Below are 15,418 nucleotides of genomic sequence, written 5' to 3'. Positions count from 1 at the left end.
CTGACAACTGGTAAGTGCAACACCCTAAAAACCTTTTTATTGTCTCTTTTCTTTTACACCTCTCAGACCAAAGCAATCAAGCTCATCTCACAAAAGGAGACCTACTGCACATGGTTGCATAATCGAACCCTGTAATTAATATCACAGTGCACATATATAACAAAAGTACCTAAGCCGCGGGGAGTGGTAACTAGGAGTATATTTACCAAGAAGCGAAACCAAAATCGACTACTTTAGTTTTCCTTTTGAATGCGCAGCAACATAAACAGCAAAAAGTAAGTTTGCCATTTTCCATATAGATATAGATGTGTGTGTGTGTGTGTGTTTGTTGTATTTAACTTTTAAATATATAATGTACATTTTAATGTAAGATTATTACTGAGCGTCATCATTTTCGCACTTTTACAGATTTACTAAGTGAAATAGCCTGAAGGGAACATTTTGGAATGACTCTTCAGCTTTGAAAGAAAAAGGGTTATATACCTGAAACTTTTGTCTTTATGCATCTTTTTCATATTTTCCAGCTTGTGAATAACCTTTTAGCATGTGCTCCTCAAACAGATGCAAGCGGATGCAACTCTTCTCCAACTGAACTTTAAACTTTAACATATATAATCTACAAAAGTTATCAGTAAAATAAGACTGTTTTAGTTTTGGCTTATACATTTCTACAGCATCATTTGTGTAGAATGCTATTTTATTGTAAAAATGAAATAAAAGGATATTCATTGTACTTTTTAAAGATAAACTAGCTTCTCAGGTTTGGCGTGTTGTGACGGTAAATGGGCTGATTAGAATGACAAGCATTAATGTGATCACGCCTGTTTTAAATGCTACAAAGTAAGAATGTTGAAAGATTGTTGGACTGGTTGTTATAAATTGGCTGGTGGGAGTGTGCCAGCAGCTGACTAGTGTTTATCATGTGTTACTTTCTGCTGGCTTTTCTGGTTACTCTTAGTTAATTAACTTACACTAGTATTGGACTAGAAACTGTTTTAATGAAGAGTAAATTGGCCCTCAAAATATCATTTAGATACAGATCAGTACAAATCTCATGCCAGGTTTCTGTCTACTTGCATGTTTTTCTATGTCTGAGTTGACTTTTTTCCTAGTACTCTGGGCACTGGTGAATGCCTGTAAATAAACTAGACAGTAAGTGGGTCTCATACACAAACTCAGAGTGGAGCTTGTCTTAAGTACTAAAACACATAAGTGTAATTCAGAAAGGTGGTTTGGATTAGGCATTGGGCAAAAAAAAAAAAAAAAAAAAGAGTAAAGGGTTTGTGGTGTTGCTTTAAAGCTAAACACTTATACCTACATCTTCTGAAATATTTAAGAGGATCTTGCCTTGATAACCATTAGACATTAACATTTCTCTTCAGGGTGGCACGGTGGCGCAGTGGTAGCGCTGCTGCCTTGCAGTTAGGAGACCGGGTTCGCTTCCGGTCCTCCCTGCGTGGAGTTTGCATGTTCTCCCTGTGTCTGCGGGGTTTCCTCCGGCGCTCGGTTTCCTCCCACAATCCAAAGACATGCAGGTTAGGTGGATTGGTGATTCTAAATTGGCCCTGGTGTGTGTTTGTGTGTGTCCTGTGGTGGGTTGGCACCCTGCTTGGGATTGGTTCCTGCCTTGTGCCCTGTGTTGGCTGGGATTGGCTCCAGCAGACCCCGTGACCCTGTATTTGGATTCAGCGGGTTAGAACATGGATGGATTTCTCTTCAGTCTTAATTGCCTTCTGTTAATTTCAAAAATGAGACTGAAAACATATTAAATGACTAACAGAGAACATTCTAACATGATCAAAAGTTCTTTCTGTTGGTGAATCCATTTTCTTACCAAGCTAATAATATGGCATAGAAATATATTACTTGTAGATACCCACACTTGCATGCACATTATTCACAAAAGAGTTATAAAAGCAAAATTATAATAAAAATGTCTTTACCTCCACCAAAATTGCAGAGGCCGATCAAAACAAATAGAGTGATCAAAGTGAGGGAGACCCTTTCATGATTTGTGTGTTGCATTTCTATTGGCCTGGATAGCTGGTCCCTTGTTTCATATGCCTTGGCAACATCTCTGTCTACAGAGGAGCTACACTGTCTAAAATGGACATGGCGTGTAGGTGTATTTATACATTTCCATTTTGACCTGAGACGAAGTCTGGACTCCTTTAGTACTGTGTCTCTCTGGAAAATCCTTGGGTACCGTTGGTTTGACTTTGTGTTGAATGAGTTCAGAATGAGGCACATTACCTGCATTGTTAGGGCGCGTCAGTTATGGCACTACGGCCATGTGGCGCGCTTCCCCAAGGGTGATCCGCTCATAAGATCCTCATTGTTGGAGACCCGGTGGCTGGACCAGGCCAAGGGTCGCCCATGCGTAACACCTGGCTGCAGCAGATAGTCATTTCTTGAGGGTGGGACTGGATCGTGCGTTTGCCTGGGGGTTTGCTAACCAGGATCCCAAGTTGTTTCACATGAAGTGGGTGCAGCAGCACACTGTACCAGTGCATGCTCCCAGCTTGACTTGACTTCACTTGACTTCACTTGGCAGTTAATAGTTTATTAGTTGCTGGAAAAATAAAGTTTCTTTCTTGTGCTTCACTCTTAAAAATAAAGGTACCAGAGTAGTTCTTCAGGGCAATGCTAAAAGGGAACCATTTTGGTTCCCAAATGACCAAGCCTCATGAAGGTCCCTGAAAGAATTTTACTTTAGATCCAGAACAGGCATACATAACATAGCTATGAGCAGATGGCAACAGGTTTGTAAAATACCAATGACTCCTGAATTTAAAAGGACTCTTGCTGCAGCATACAATAGCACAGGCTAAGTTTTGATTTTCTTAATCTTTTGTGCCCTACCCATACATTAAAGTTTTCAGGATTTTTTCAGCATATTAGGAAGTTCAAAGCATAAAGAACTTACTTCATATGTAACTCTTCCTATAATGAAATGGTACTTTGTCAAGCAATAGTTCTATTAGGAACCACACTATAATACACTATTAAAGAACCATTATTTTATGAGTACTGGGCCTGGAAAATTAACATTGTGAGATTTTTCAGATGGTTGGGCACTAATTGTTGATCTCATAAGCTAGGATTAAGCAAGTAAAGGTGTTGCAGAGGTAAATGTCTATTAAATGTCAACTAAACAGTTGGTATGACTGTAGACAAGAATATACACTCACTTTTGAAAAAAATACCTGCTGCTGGTAAAACACTTGCATAATTAAAGATCAACTTGAGTTTGCTATTTTGAAGTTATTGCATGATCCATATTCATGTAAAAGGGAATGGATTAAGTAATATTATCCCACTACATATAGCTTTGATAATATTTATGAACACTGGGGAATAAACTATGCAGAATATTTAGCTAATAATTATTTGCTTATAGTTTCTAATTAGAAAAATCTTTGAAAATAAATCAAGTAAAATTATGTGTTATTTCAGGAAAAGAGACATTAAATTTTTTTTTTTTTGTCTAAGATATAAGTATGTATAGGGATTAGTTGCAATACTTCGGGGTTTGCTAATGGCTGAAATAAAAGAGTCTCCACTTTAACAAAAAAACGGTTTAACCCGAAATGTAATTTCAGTGGTAACATGTTTGAAAGTCATAATATTATAATAAACAAAATGACAAAGACGTAAATTGCTGGTAGCGGCGATTATGAGTTACACTTTCCAAGAAACGAAACCGAAAGCGACTAGTTTTCCTTTCAAATGCAAAGCAGCATAAACAACCAAGAATTTCCCATACGTGTGGGTTTGTGTGTACATAATAGTAGTACATTTGAAATTTATCAAAATATACTTGATTTTTGGGGAACGTGTTTTTGCACTTTTCGATTTCAATATGTGAAATAACCTGAAACGAACATTAATCTGTAATGACTTAAGCTTTGAACGGGAAAAAGGCTATATACAGATATCCTAAATGTTTTGTCTCTAAACGTCCTTTTCTGTTTTTCCAGGTTACTATGTGGATGTACCCTGATTTATTTATTATTAATTTATATAGAATAAACCACACTTCAGATGTGATTTACTGTGCTTTTGATTAAATTAACAAACTGTGATAAACCTTATAAACTAAAATGTTGTTGGAATGGCTGTTCTAAATTAGCCAGTAAGAGTGCACCAGCTATTGACAGCTAACTGCCCCGTATTCATTCCTAAATGCTTTGCGAGACCACGACGGGGTTTCTATAGACTGAGATAAATATTTATTTATTGTTAGAACCCTGAAGAGATGTGTGAAGTTGGACGGATATTTCTTTTGCTTCTCCATTCCTTCAGCCTCAGATCAATGTAACTCTCATTTCATAAAACTTTTCGGAGAGCTGGCCACAGACTTTTGTTTATGGTATTGTAGTGACTTAGCTATACTACCGCCCACGCGCCACGGAGCATTATCAGCGCAGCTCCAAGTAAACTAGGACTGCAAGTGGGAAATGTAGTACAGTATGTTGTAAGTCTGGACTTTTGGGGATTCTGTAGTAATAAGGAATTATGGGTATTGGACAGCTATTAGGAAGTAGAGGATAATAATAAGGCTGTGTAACGTGTACTCTGAAACGATCTTAGTAAAAGAACCTTTTAGTTGATTACTTTGAACCTGTCTCCGTCTTCTTCCTTTTATTAGTACAATATTATTGCCCATAGATATAACACTGGCGACGTGGATGCGACGGACTTAAAAGGGCACCTCTATTGCTACGCAACGTGTAAAGTAAGTTTTTTTTCTTTCCGCCGAAGAGGAAAGTGAAAAGCTACAACTTTTTTTCTATTTCTGTGGTAAAGTTCCTTCCCCATTTATTGAAGGCAAGCACAAGGTATAAAATGGCAATGATAACGGACATTTCGGGACATTCGATGATTCAGTTGATCAATGGGACGCTTATACGGAGCGATTTGAGTTTTTGTGAAATCCAACGCCATTGACGATGACCTGAAAGTGCCGACGTTTCTTAACGTTATCGGGGCAAAGACATTTAGTCTACTGAGAAGTTTGGTACAGCCAGGAAAACCTGATGACAAGTCACTTAATGATATTGTAAGGATCCTGGAATCACATTTTCGCTTAAACCATTATTAATAGCTGAAATATTTAGGTTTCACAAACGGAACCAGGAAGAAGGCGAGTCTATTGTTCAATATGTAGCGGTGCTCAAGAAATGTACATTCACAAATGTGAATTTGGTGTTAATTTGCATGACGCCTTACAGGACAGGCTAGTGTGAGGAATAATAAGTGAGGGCATTCAGAAGCGGTTACTCACTGAGGCCAACCTCACATTGCAGAAAGCGATTGAGATAGCAGTGTCTATGGAGCTGGCTGCTAAAGAAGCACAGCAGTTAGGGGCAGCTGCTAGAGTACACAGAGTTCAAGCAGACCCAAGCAAACAAAAAGGGGCACCAAACAGTGTTATGGATGTGGAAAGATGGATCACCATCCAGCGAATTGTTGGGCAAAAGAACTCATATGCCGTAGCTGTAAAAAAAAAGGACACGTGGAGCGTGCATGTAAAGCAAAGAGAAAGGAAAGCACAGAGAGGGGGGAAACTGGGAAAGATTAAAAGATATCCTGGTCTTGTAAAAGAAAAATTTGCACGTGGTACAGGAAGAAAATAAAACTGACAGTGAGACTGATTCTGAGGCCAAGCTACTAATTAAAACACTGAATAAAAATGGAGAAAATGGAGGTGGATACTGGAACAGCTGTCTCACTAATATAAGAGAAACTGTTTAAGGAAAAATTAAATCACCTCCCACTGAAACATCATCATCATCAAAGATCATAATAAAGACATACACTGGGAGAGTGTGCCCATGTTGGGTAAAACAAAGGTTCAGGTTGATCTAAATGGGTAAAGAACCAATTTGTCCATATATATAGTAAAAGGGGATTATCCAGCTCTGATGGGCAGATCATGACTTGAAAAAGTACAGTTGGACTGGACCAAGGTGAATGCTGTGTCTGTTGAACAGTCCGAGTTGAATTTGGTCCTGAGAAAGCACCAAGCTGTCTTCCAAGATGAACTGGGGAGTATGACAGGGATTAAAGTGACACTCGGTGCAACCAAATTGTCAACCAAGATTTTTGAAGGCAAGGAGTGTTCCTTACGCTTTAAGACCTAAGGTGGAAGCGGATATTGACTGGCTTGTCAAACTAGGAGTCCTAGACCCTGTTTCTCATTCTGAGTGGGCCACGCTTGTGGTTCCGTGGTCAAGTCTGATGGATCTGTACATTTGTAGCGGTGCCACATAGTGTTTAAATGTCAGTGCTGTGTGTGTCTCGTTTCATTGTCCAATTGACTATGTGTATGTGTAGCAGTTAATGTTGTCCCGTAAGGAGGGACGGATGATGGGAGGAGTTCACAACCGCTAATCTGGAAAGCATCTGTGTATCAATCAATCAATTACTGCCCGCCACGGACTATTTAAGGAGAAGAGGAGGAGGCGAAAAGGAAGAACTAGCACGAGAGAGAGAGAGAGAGAAAGAGGAGAACCAATATAGCATTCACGCGATTACAACTTGCTTGCCGATTCATTTCATTAGCGCTATGATCCTGTTTAATTTTACATTCTGCCTATTGTGTCTTTGCATTTCAAACCATCGATTGTGGGGAAAGTTTATCTGTGTAAGAGTGCGGCTTGACAGGAAAGGTTTCTCAGTAAATTATCCAGGCCACAGGTCTTGGAGGTGTAGCTGCCGGCTGGGAATAAGGGGTCGGCCGTTACATAAGTGGTGCCCTCTCTGAGGAATCTTTATTTAAATTCGATCACTGTCTGCCTTTAAACTTTCCCCAAATTAACATATCTTTAGGGCGTGCGAGCAGGACGACACCATTGCTTCGCCGGTGTGATGATGGAGTAGCCGGGCGCGCACGCCACGGTCAGAGCGTGTTCAGCGGTGCGAGGTGGTGGATTCTTTGCAGTCGCTGTACCTCGAAGATCATCATGGACCTGAAGAGGAATGCCTGGAGGACGTCTCGCCTCTGTGGGAGGATCTGGCGCAACAAATAACCCGGCTGGAGGAGAAGATCAGCGAGGTTGCGAAATGCGCTGGCGTGAAGCAGCCTTGCGGGCTCGCATCAGCAGCTCCCAGGAGGAAATGAAAGAATACATCAACGAGCAAGTTCAACTCCTGGGGCGGAAATGTGTTGTGCCTCCAGAGGCGGGATCGACGCTGGCAAGATTCTCTTCAGGGGAAGTCCAAAGGTGTCTCCAGAAGATAAGACCGTCGCCCGTCATTCAACGCGACGTATCTCGGGAGGGCGCATACCTCAATCGCCATTTGTTCCTGGGTGCGCCTGTCTTTTCCCAAGTTAGGGGCTCCATATAATGTCGATGATGTCCTGAACTTTGTGGAGGAGGGGGCGTACCTGGCCGTTAACCCTCTAACCCCGAAGAGCTAATTGGGGTGATAGGGACATCCCTCTCGGGACGGTGCGGAGCTGGTGGCTGACGGCCAAGAAGAATATTTTCGACTGGGGATCCTTTCGTCGATCTTTCCTCGCGGCTTTTCTTCCGGAAGACTACGAGACCGAACTGGAGGACAAGCTGCGGTCCATGGTGCAACTACCTTCACAAACCATCCGGGACTTCGCCTATGAATACCGGGCTTTGTGTTTGAAGTGGCGGCCGGCTATGGCTGAAGAAGAGGTGGTCCGCCGCGTCCTTAATGCCTGTAACCAGCGGTTAGCTGGGAGTCTCAGGGGTGGTGGGATCGGTGGAGGACTTGGTGAGGTAGGCTCCCAAGTGGAACGGGACTGGGGAAACTCAAAGGCGTACTGGCACAAAGTTCAGGCCAGTACACGAGAAACCCAGCCCCTAAAACCACAACGAGCCAAACCTTGCCGGTCGGAAGCCGATCTCGCCATTATGCAAGCGAGCACGTCCCTTCTGATCGTCCCAGTGAGGCTGCGGGGGTGGCAGATGGATGCGGTGGTGGATACCGGGAGCCATCATACTCTAATCCGCTCAAGCATGTGGGAGAAGATTAGCCGACCAACAGACAACTTAACATCTGCCCCGTCCGTCCGATTTGTATTGGCGGATGGGAGTGAACACAGGGCCCTGGGCAAAGTCCCCTTGAGGTACAGTGTACTCGCCACCACCTGGGATATGGATACATATGTCCTGGAGGACCAGCACCTGTCAGTTCCGTTACTCCTTGGGCTGGATTCGTTAACCACCATGAGGATGACCATCCATCTCAGTCCCAGGGGGTATACGGTACCGGGGGAAGGGATATGCGAATTCATTTACAAATCCAAAGAAGATCTGGGCTCTGAATTTCTGGGTTTACGCAGCAGTGAGGAGGCGCAAGCACCTCGGCGGCAGCCCCAGTGGAGGGACAACCTGAAGAGGTGAGGCCGGTGCTGAAGAAGTGGGCCGAGGTGTGGACGGAGAAGTTAGGAGTTGCCCGTGGGGTGACCCACATGGTCCACACCTTGGACGAAGTCCCTATAAGGCACCGAGCTTACCGAGTTTCTCCACTGAAGAGGGGCGTCATTAAAGAACACCTCGATCGGATGCTCGCCGAGGGAATAATAGAACCATCTTCCTCCTCCTGGGCGTCCCCTGTGGTCCTCGTGAAGAAGCCGGATAATTCCTATCGTTTCTGTGTGGACTACAGGGGGGTTAACGAGAAGACGAGCCTGGACGCATATCCCATGCCCCTGGTTCATGAAATCCTGGAGTCACTGCATGGAGCTGCAGTGTTTAGCACCTTAGATCTCCGCAGTGGCTATTGGCAGGTGCCGATGGACGAGGGGAGTAAGAAGAAGACGGCAGTCATCACCCCTGAAGGCCTGTTCCAGTTCAATGTCATGCCTTTTGGGCTTAAAAATGCTGGGGCCACTTTCCAGCGGCTCATGGAGCAGGTTCTGAGGGGGTTGATAGGCAAGATCTGCTTCGTATACATCGATGACGTCATTGTTTACTCCCCTTCTATAAATCAACATCTCCGGGATTTAGACACCATCTTCCAGCGGTTTCATCAAGCGCACCTTACGCTGAACACGAAGAAGTGTACCTTCATTCAACCCCATACGCTTCCTCGGGCACATTCTTTCATCGGAGGGTCGCTGTAGACCCCGAAGACCTTGGCCATCCGGGAGTACCCCACCCACAGATTTGAAGTCGTTGCAACGTTTTCTTGGGTTAGTGGGGTGGTACCATAAGTTTATTCCCCGGATGGCAGATATAGCGGCTCCCTTGAACCAGCTTAGGAAAAAAGATGTCCCGTGGGAGTGGACCACAGAATGCCAGGACGCGGTCGAGCGACTAAAGAGCCACCTACAAGAGCCACCCGTTCTGGCCCAACCAGATCCACAGCTCACCTTCCAGGTACAAACTGATGCCAGCAACCTGGGGCTCGGCGCCGTGCTCACTCAGAGAATTAACCAGGCTGAACATGTCATCGCGTACGCCTCACGAGTTTTGCGCGGCGCTGAGCTGAACTACTCGACAGCTGAGAAGGAGTGCTTGGCTGTCGTGTGGGCTGTGGAGAAATGGAGACATTATCTGAGGGGTTGATTCGAAGTGTACACCGACCATCACGCTCTGACCTGGGTGTTCAATCACCCGAAGACCTCCTCCCGTCTGACCAGGTGGGTCCTCCGCCTCCAGAATTTTACGTTCAGGGTGACTTACCGGAAGGGCTGTGGTAACATCGTGCCGGATGCACTGTCTAGGGTATCGGAGCCATCGGGGATGGTGTGTTTGGCAGAGGCGAAAAAGATGATCCTCCCTCTGCCAAGGAGCCTTGAAGACCTGGCCCAAGCACAAGCTACCAGTCCATTCTGCCAGAACATCAGGGAAGGGCTGGAGCAACAGCGGACTGACCGGGTACACTTTGTGGACCTACAGGACTATTCCATCCACCCTTGGGGTCTGCAACATCAACTTGTGGTCCCGGAAGAGCTCGTCCCGACTTTCTGAAGCACTACCATGACAGTCCTTTAGGTGGTCACCTTGGAAGGACAAAAACTTTATTAAAGATTCTGGGGTTGCGTGGTGGCCGTCTGTCCGGAAAGACGTGTGCCACCACGTGAAGACGTGTGTGACCTGCCAACAACTAAAAAACCCACCTGGTAAACCGGCGGGATTACTTCAATCGACAATCGCAGATGGACCAGGAGAGACTTTGGGAGTCGACCTAATGGGGCCATTTCCTATCACCAGCTCGAGGAAGACCGTCCTGATGGTAGTAGTAGACTATTTTTCGAAGTGGGTGGAGCTGTTTGCGTTAGCCGATGCAAGGGCTAACAAAATATGCTCCATCCTGAAGAACGAAATCTTCACCCGCTGGGGGGTGCCAAGAAACATCATCTCGGATCGGGTCCGCAGTTCACAAGCTCCATATTGGATGAACTTTATGCAGCCTGGGGAGTGAAGAAAAACCTCACCACCGCTTACCATCCCCAGGCCAACATGGCGGGCGAGTGAACGGACCCTGAAGAACATGATCGCCTCCTATGTGGGTGAACGCCATCAGGACTGGGATAAATGGCTCCCGAGCTCCGGTTTGCCCTGAACACCGCGTGCATGAAGCCACAGGTGAGGCGCCTGCTTTGGTTGCGCTGGGCAGACAGCTTAAGGGCCCACTCGACCGACTCCTTCCCAGCACCCCTAGTCCAGAAACCACCAGTTACAATAATTTGGTTAAGGTAGAGGGTTTACGGCGGAGAATCCAAGGGAGGTTGGTGAGTTCGACATCCAGACACGCCAAGCTATATAATGCCCGGCGGAGGGAAGCGCACTTCCAGCCGGGTGATTTGGTCTGGATTAGAGCTCACCATCTCTCAGATGCCAGCAGAAAATTCTCCGCCAAGCTAGCGCCTAAATGGTTAGGTCCAGCTAAAATCATTCATCAAACAGGTCCAGTCAATTTCCAGATCCAAAGGGGTATCGGCGCTGCCTCCAAGTTAGACACCATCCATGTGGCCAACCTCAAGCCGTGCCGGCCCTCCCTTGTCCAAGGTTGGGGGAATGTAGCGGTGCCACATAGTGTTTAAATGTCAGTTCTGTGTGTGTCTCGTTTCATTGTCCCATTGACTGTGTATGTGTATGCAGTTAATGTTGTCCCGTAAGGAGGACGGATGATGGGAGGAGTTCACAACCACTAATCTGGAAAGCACCTGTGTATCAATCAATCAATTACTGCCGTCACGGACTATTTAAGGAGAAGAGGAGGAGACGAAAACTAGAACTAGCAGAGAGAGAGAGAGAGAGGAGAACCAATATCGCATTCACGATTACAACCTGCTTGCCGATTCATTTCATTGCGCTTGATCCAGTTTGTTTTCATTCATCCGGACTGCCTTTCAACCTGCTTGCGCTGAAGACCCGGGTGAATCATCATTCGCCACGCGCCGAGGAATCACGGTGAGGTTGTTCCAAGCGCCGGAAATACAAACACTACAATTGCGCTAATCAGTATCCGTATTCAGGACATTTATTCCGCGTCGGACTCAAGTTCACGATCATTCTGTTTGCTAGTCTTTTGTCGTTTGTGTGGTGTGTGTTATATGTTACGTGGACAAGGGAGGGGATTTGTATATATATATTTTCAGTTTTGCTTTGGGATTGTTGGGGTGGAGGAATATTTGGGTGTGCATTTTTCTTGTGGCGTGTCTTGTCTCATTTAATACATTTATTCCTGTTTAATTTTACATTCTGCCTATTGTGTCTTTGCATTTCAAACCGTCGATTGTGGGGAAAGTTTATCTGTGTAAGAGTACGGCTTGACAGGAAAGGCTTCTCAGTAAATTATCCAGGCCACAGGTCTTGGAGGTGTAGCTGCCGGCTGGGAATAAGGGGTCGGCCGTTACACATTTATGAGGACTTTAAGGTAACAGTTAACCCTGTACTCATAGCTGAGGAATACCCTTCCTGTGATTGAAGATATTTTTGCTGGATTACCTGTGGGAAACAAATTTAGTAAAATAGACCTCAGCCAAGCATATTTGCAAATGCATGTAGATGAGGACTCACAAAAGTACCTCACCATAGCAACACTTAAAGGGCTCTACCGTTATCGCCGCTTACCTTTTGTAATTACTTCAGCACCAGTGTTATTTCAGCGTGCCTTGGACCAGATCCTTAGTGGATTACCAGGGGTACAGTGTTACCTGGATGACATCCTGGTCACCGGCTGAGATGACAAGGAGCACATGGCCAATCTGGATAAAATCTCAAGCAGGCTAGAAAAGTATGGGCTGCGTGTAAACAAGGACAAATGTGACTTTTCAAAATGTCTGTGGAGTACCTACATGTTATTGATTCTGAGGGGTTGCACACAGCTCCTTCAAAAGTGAAGGTGATTGTAGATGCCCCTGCTCCAAGCAATGTCAGCCAACTGAGATTATTCTTGGGTCTCGTGGACTATTGTGGCCATTTTATTCCAAAGCTAGCAACATTGTTGAAACCACTCCATGAGTTGCTGTGTGAGAGTAGACCCAGGAAATGGTTACAGGAGTGTGAAGCGGCATTTAGCAAAGCCAAGGCTTTGCTGGCTGATAAAAGAGTTTTAACACATTTTGATCCATCCTTACCAATTCAGTTAGCTTGCGATGCATCCCCTTATGGTGTTGGGGCTGTTGTGTCACATATTATGTCATCAGGTGAAGAGCGACCAATTGCATTTCGTCAAGAACATTGAGTAAAACTGAAACAAAATTGAAAAAGAGGCTTTAAGCATCATTTTTGGAATAAAAAAATCCACACTTACCTGTTTGGTCAAAAATTTACCCAGCTAACAGACCACCGACCTCTCACATCTATTTTTGGCTCACATACTGGTGTGCCATCTATGGCAGCAAGCAGACTTCAGCGCTGGGCATTGCTCCTTGGGGCTCACAATTATGAGATCAAATACAGGCTCAGAGGCACATGGAAACGCAGATGGTCTGTCAAGACTTCCCCTACCTGAACAACCCAGAGAACAAGGGCAAAAGATTTTTACTGTAAGATGGTGGAAAATGCACCTATAACCCCCACCAGATTAAGCAGGAAACCAAGGGTGATTACACACTTTCAAAACTACTCGGCTGCTTTCTTAGAGGGCAGGACCTTATCACCCTTAATGCACTGCCTGATGTTCAGCCTTACCTTTCACGGGGAAAGGAGCTATCTGTGACAGCAGGATGCCTCATGTGGGGCATGAGAGTAATTATACCACAAAGGTTGAGGAAACCCATTCTGGATGAGTTACATCTTGGACACTGTGGCACAGTCCAAATGAAAAGGCTAGCCGGAGTTACTTTTGGTGGCCTGGATTTGATCGTGATATTGAGGAAAAGGCAACTTCATGTTAGATCATGTAAATGCCTCAGAAATATGCCAAGTCCAGCATCATTGCATCCATGGGAATGGCCTGCCAGTCCTTGGCAACGCATTCATTTAGATTTTGCAGGACTTGTAGTGGGTGTTATGCTTCTGGTTACAGTGGATGCATATTCTAAGTGGCCTGAGGTCACTATTATGCCTGCCATCACATCAGAAAGATGATCCAAACCTTAAGAGATGTTTGCACGTTTTGGACTGCCACAGCAGAAATGGAAGTGTTCCTAAAAGGTAATGGTATTAAACATCTCCTATCCAGCCCTTATCATACTTCTACTAATGGACTGGCTGAAACAATGGTGTAAACCCTTAAACATGCTCTTAAAGCATCCAAAAGTGAAGCATCTTTCAAGTAACGTCTTTATACATTTCTTCTTAAATATCCTAGCACAGTAGAATAATATTTTATGTTAGCAGGATGTAGAGGTCTCCTTTGTTAGAATGTAATTGCATTGACAACAGTATGTTTTGTTTCATGTTGATATTCCTGTTTCTAATAGCAGATGTTGTTTGTTATGTTAGCAGCGTTTGCAATTTTAAGGGAGAGGAATATGTAGTATATTGTAAGTCTGGACTTTGGGGATTCCATAGTAATAAGGAATTTTAGGTATTGGAGACCTATTAGGAAGTAGAGAATAATAATAAGGCTGTGTAACGTGTACTCTTAAACAATCTTAGTAAAAGGACCTGTTAGTTTACTACTTTGAACCTGTCTCCATCTTCTTCCTTTTTATTAGTACAATATTATTGACCATAGATATAACAGGAAAGAAGGGCAGAGTACATGAAGTCGGGTACAATAATAATGGCACTAACCAGAGGGACTCTTAGGGTCAGTTATGACTTACTTGTCTTTGTTTCATGTTTCTCCTCTGTTAACTTGGCTGCCCTTTAAAGGTGATGTGCCATCAATGAACATCGTGCCATCCTCATTTCTACATGCTGCTTCATGGCGTGTTGATTTACAGGGACAGAACACAAGCAAAATGTCATCATGTAAATTTAAACAAAACAGGAAAGACAAATTTATTAAAAGTATGTAGAATCATATGTGAAGCTTTACTGTCTGTTGGTGACTCTATCATCAGGATGTCCAGGGTGTGCCTTCTAGCATATCGAGAAAAAGTGTGTGGAATTTATCCCCATTTAGCATTCACATCGTCATCCAAGCCACAGTGCATTATTTTATCTTTCCTAAGGTAAATGTACAAGGGTTATTGATTAATTGTTCCTACATGTCACATCACCCTCCCCGGTAGAAACTCTGCCGCAGGTACCCTAGTGTCTTTGTCATCCCAAAGTGTCCTGATCCTGCACCTAGCCTCTAGTACCCGTGTTCCTATATCCTGCCAACCTCCTGCCAAATTGTCTCCCCTGTCACTGGATTATGCCATTGTCATTGCAGGATCCCCTTATTCAAATGCAAGCTATCCCATTGTAACCAAAGGCCTTTCACCACCACCCATTCTAGAGCCACCTACTTCCACGTTGGGTTACAGTTTGCTTCAACCTATTCACAGACTCATTGCACCTCTGGATCATGTTCCTTGTAAACCTGCCAATTGGCCCGGCTCCTCCGTGAATTTACAACTTTCTTGCTTCCTGTGTGCAATATATACATTCAGACTGGAGGCAGGGGTGCTGAGCTATAGTGTCGATGTTGTGATGTTGACTCCCCCATCGATGTTAAACAGTGAAATTAAAATTTTGCAGGCATTCCAGTAACCAATCCAGATGCCAGTCTGGGTCTTTGAAGGACGATAGCCACTGAAGGTCTGTGTGATTTCTCCGACAACGAAGCCCCACACAAATTGTGTTAAAAGTATTGGATAGTTTCTGTGACTGCTAACAATTCTCACCAGGTTGCACTCTTGCTTACAGAGGGACTTACTAAAATATGCAACCAAATGCTCACTCTGGGTACTCTTGGGCCATTGTGGCTCATAGTCCCACACTGCTGGTATCAGAGTCCAAAAAAACACTGACAAATCTGGTGGAGCCACTATAGAGACATCACAAAGGGCAGCCTTTAGTGATTTAAAAAGCTTGCTCCTCTT

The 15,418-nt window shown here is 44.4% G+C and overlaps 1 long non-coding RNA gene across 1 annotated transcript in view; it reads left to right on the top strand.

Moving 5' to 3' along the window:
- Positions 1–238: 238 nt before the first annotated feature.
- Positions 239–15,418, top strand: part of LOC120522152 — a 100,584-nt gene continuing 85,404 nt past the window's right edge. The window contains exon 1 of the long non-coding RNA XR_005632299.1: positions 239–275. This is a non-coding gene — a long non-coding RNA (uncharacterized LOC120522152). The remainder of the gene's footprint in view (positions 276–15,418) is intronic.

This window comes from Polypterus senegalus, unplaced genomic scaffold, assembly GCF_016835505.1.
Source record: "Polypterus senegalus isolate Bchr_013 unplaced genomic scaffold, ASM1683550v1 scaffold_1103, whole genome shotgun sequence".
NCBI classification, from domain to species: Eukaryota; Metazoa; Chordata; class Cladistia; order Polypteriformes; family Polypteridae; genus Polypterus; species Polypterus senegalus.
This window is presented reverse-complemented; position numbering and strand designations above follow the sequence as displayed.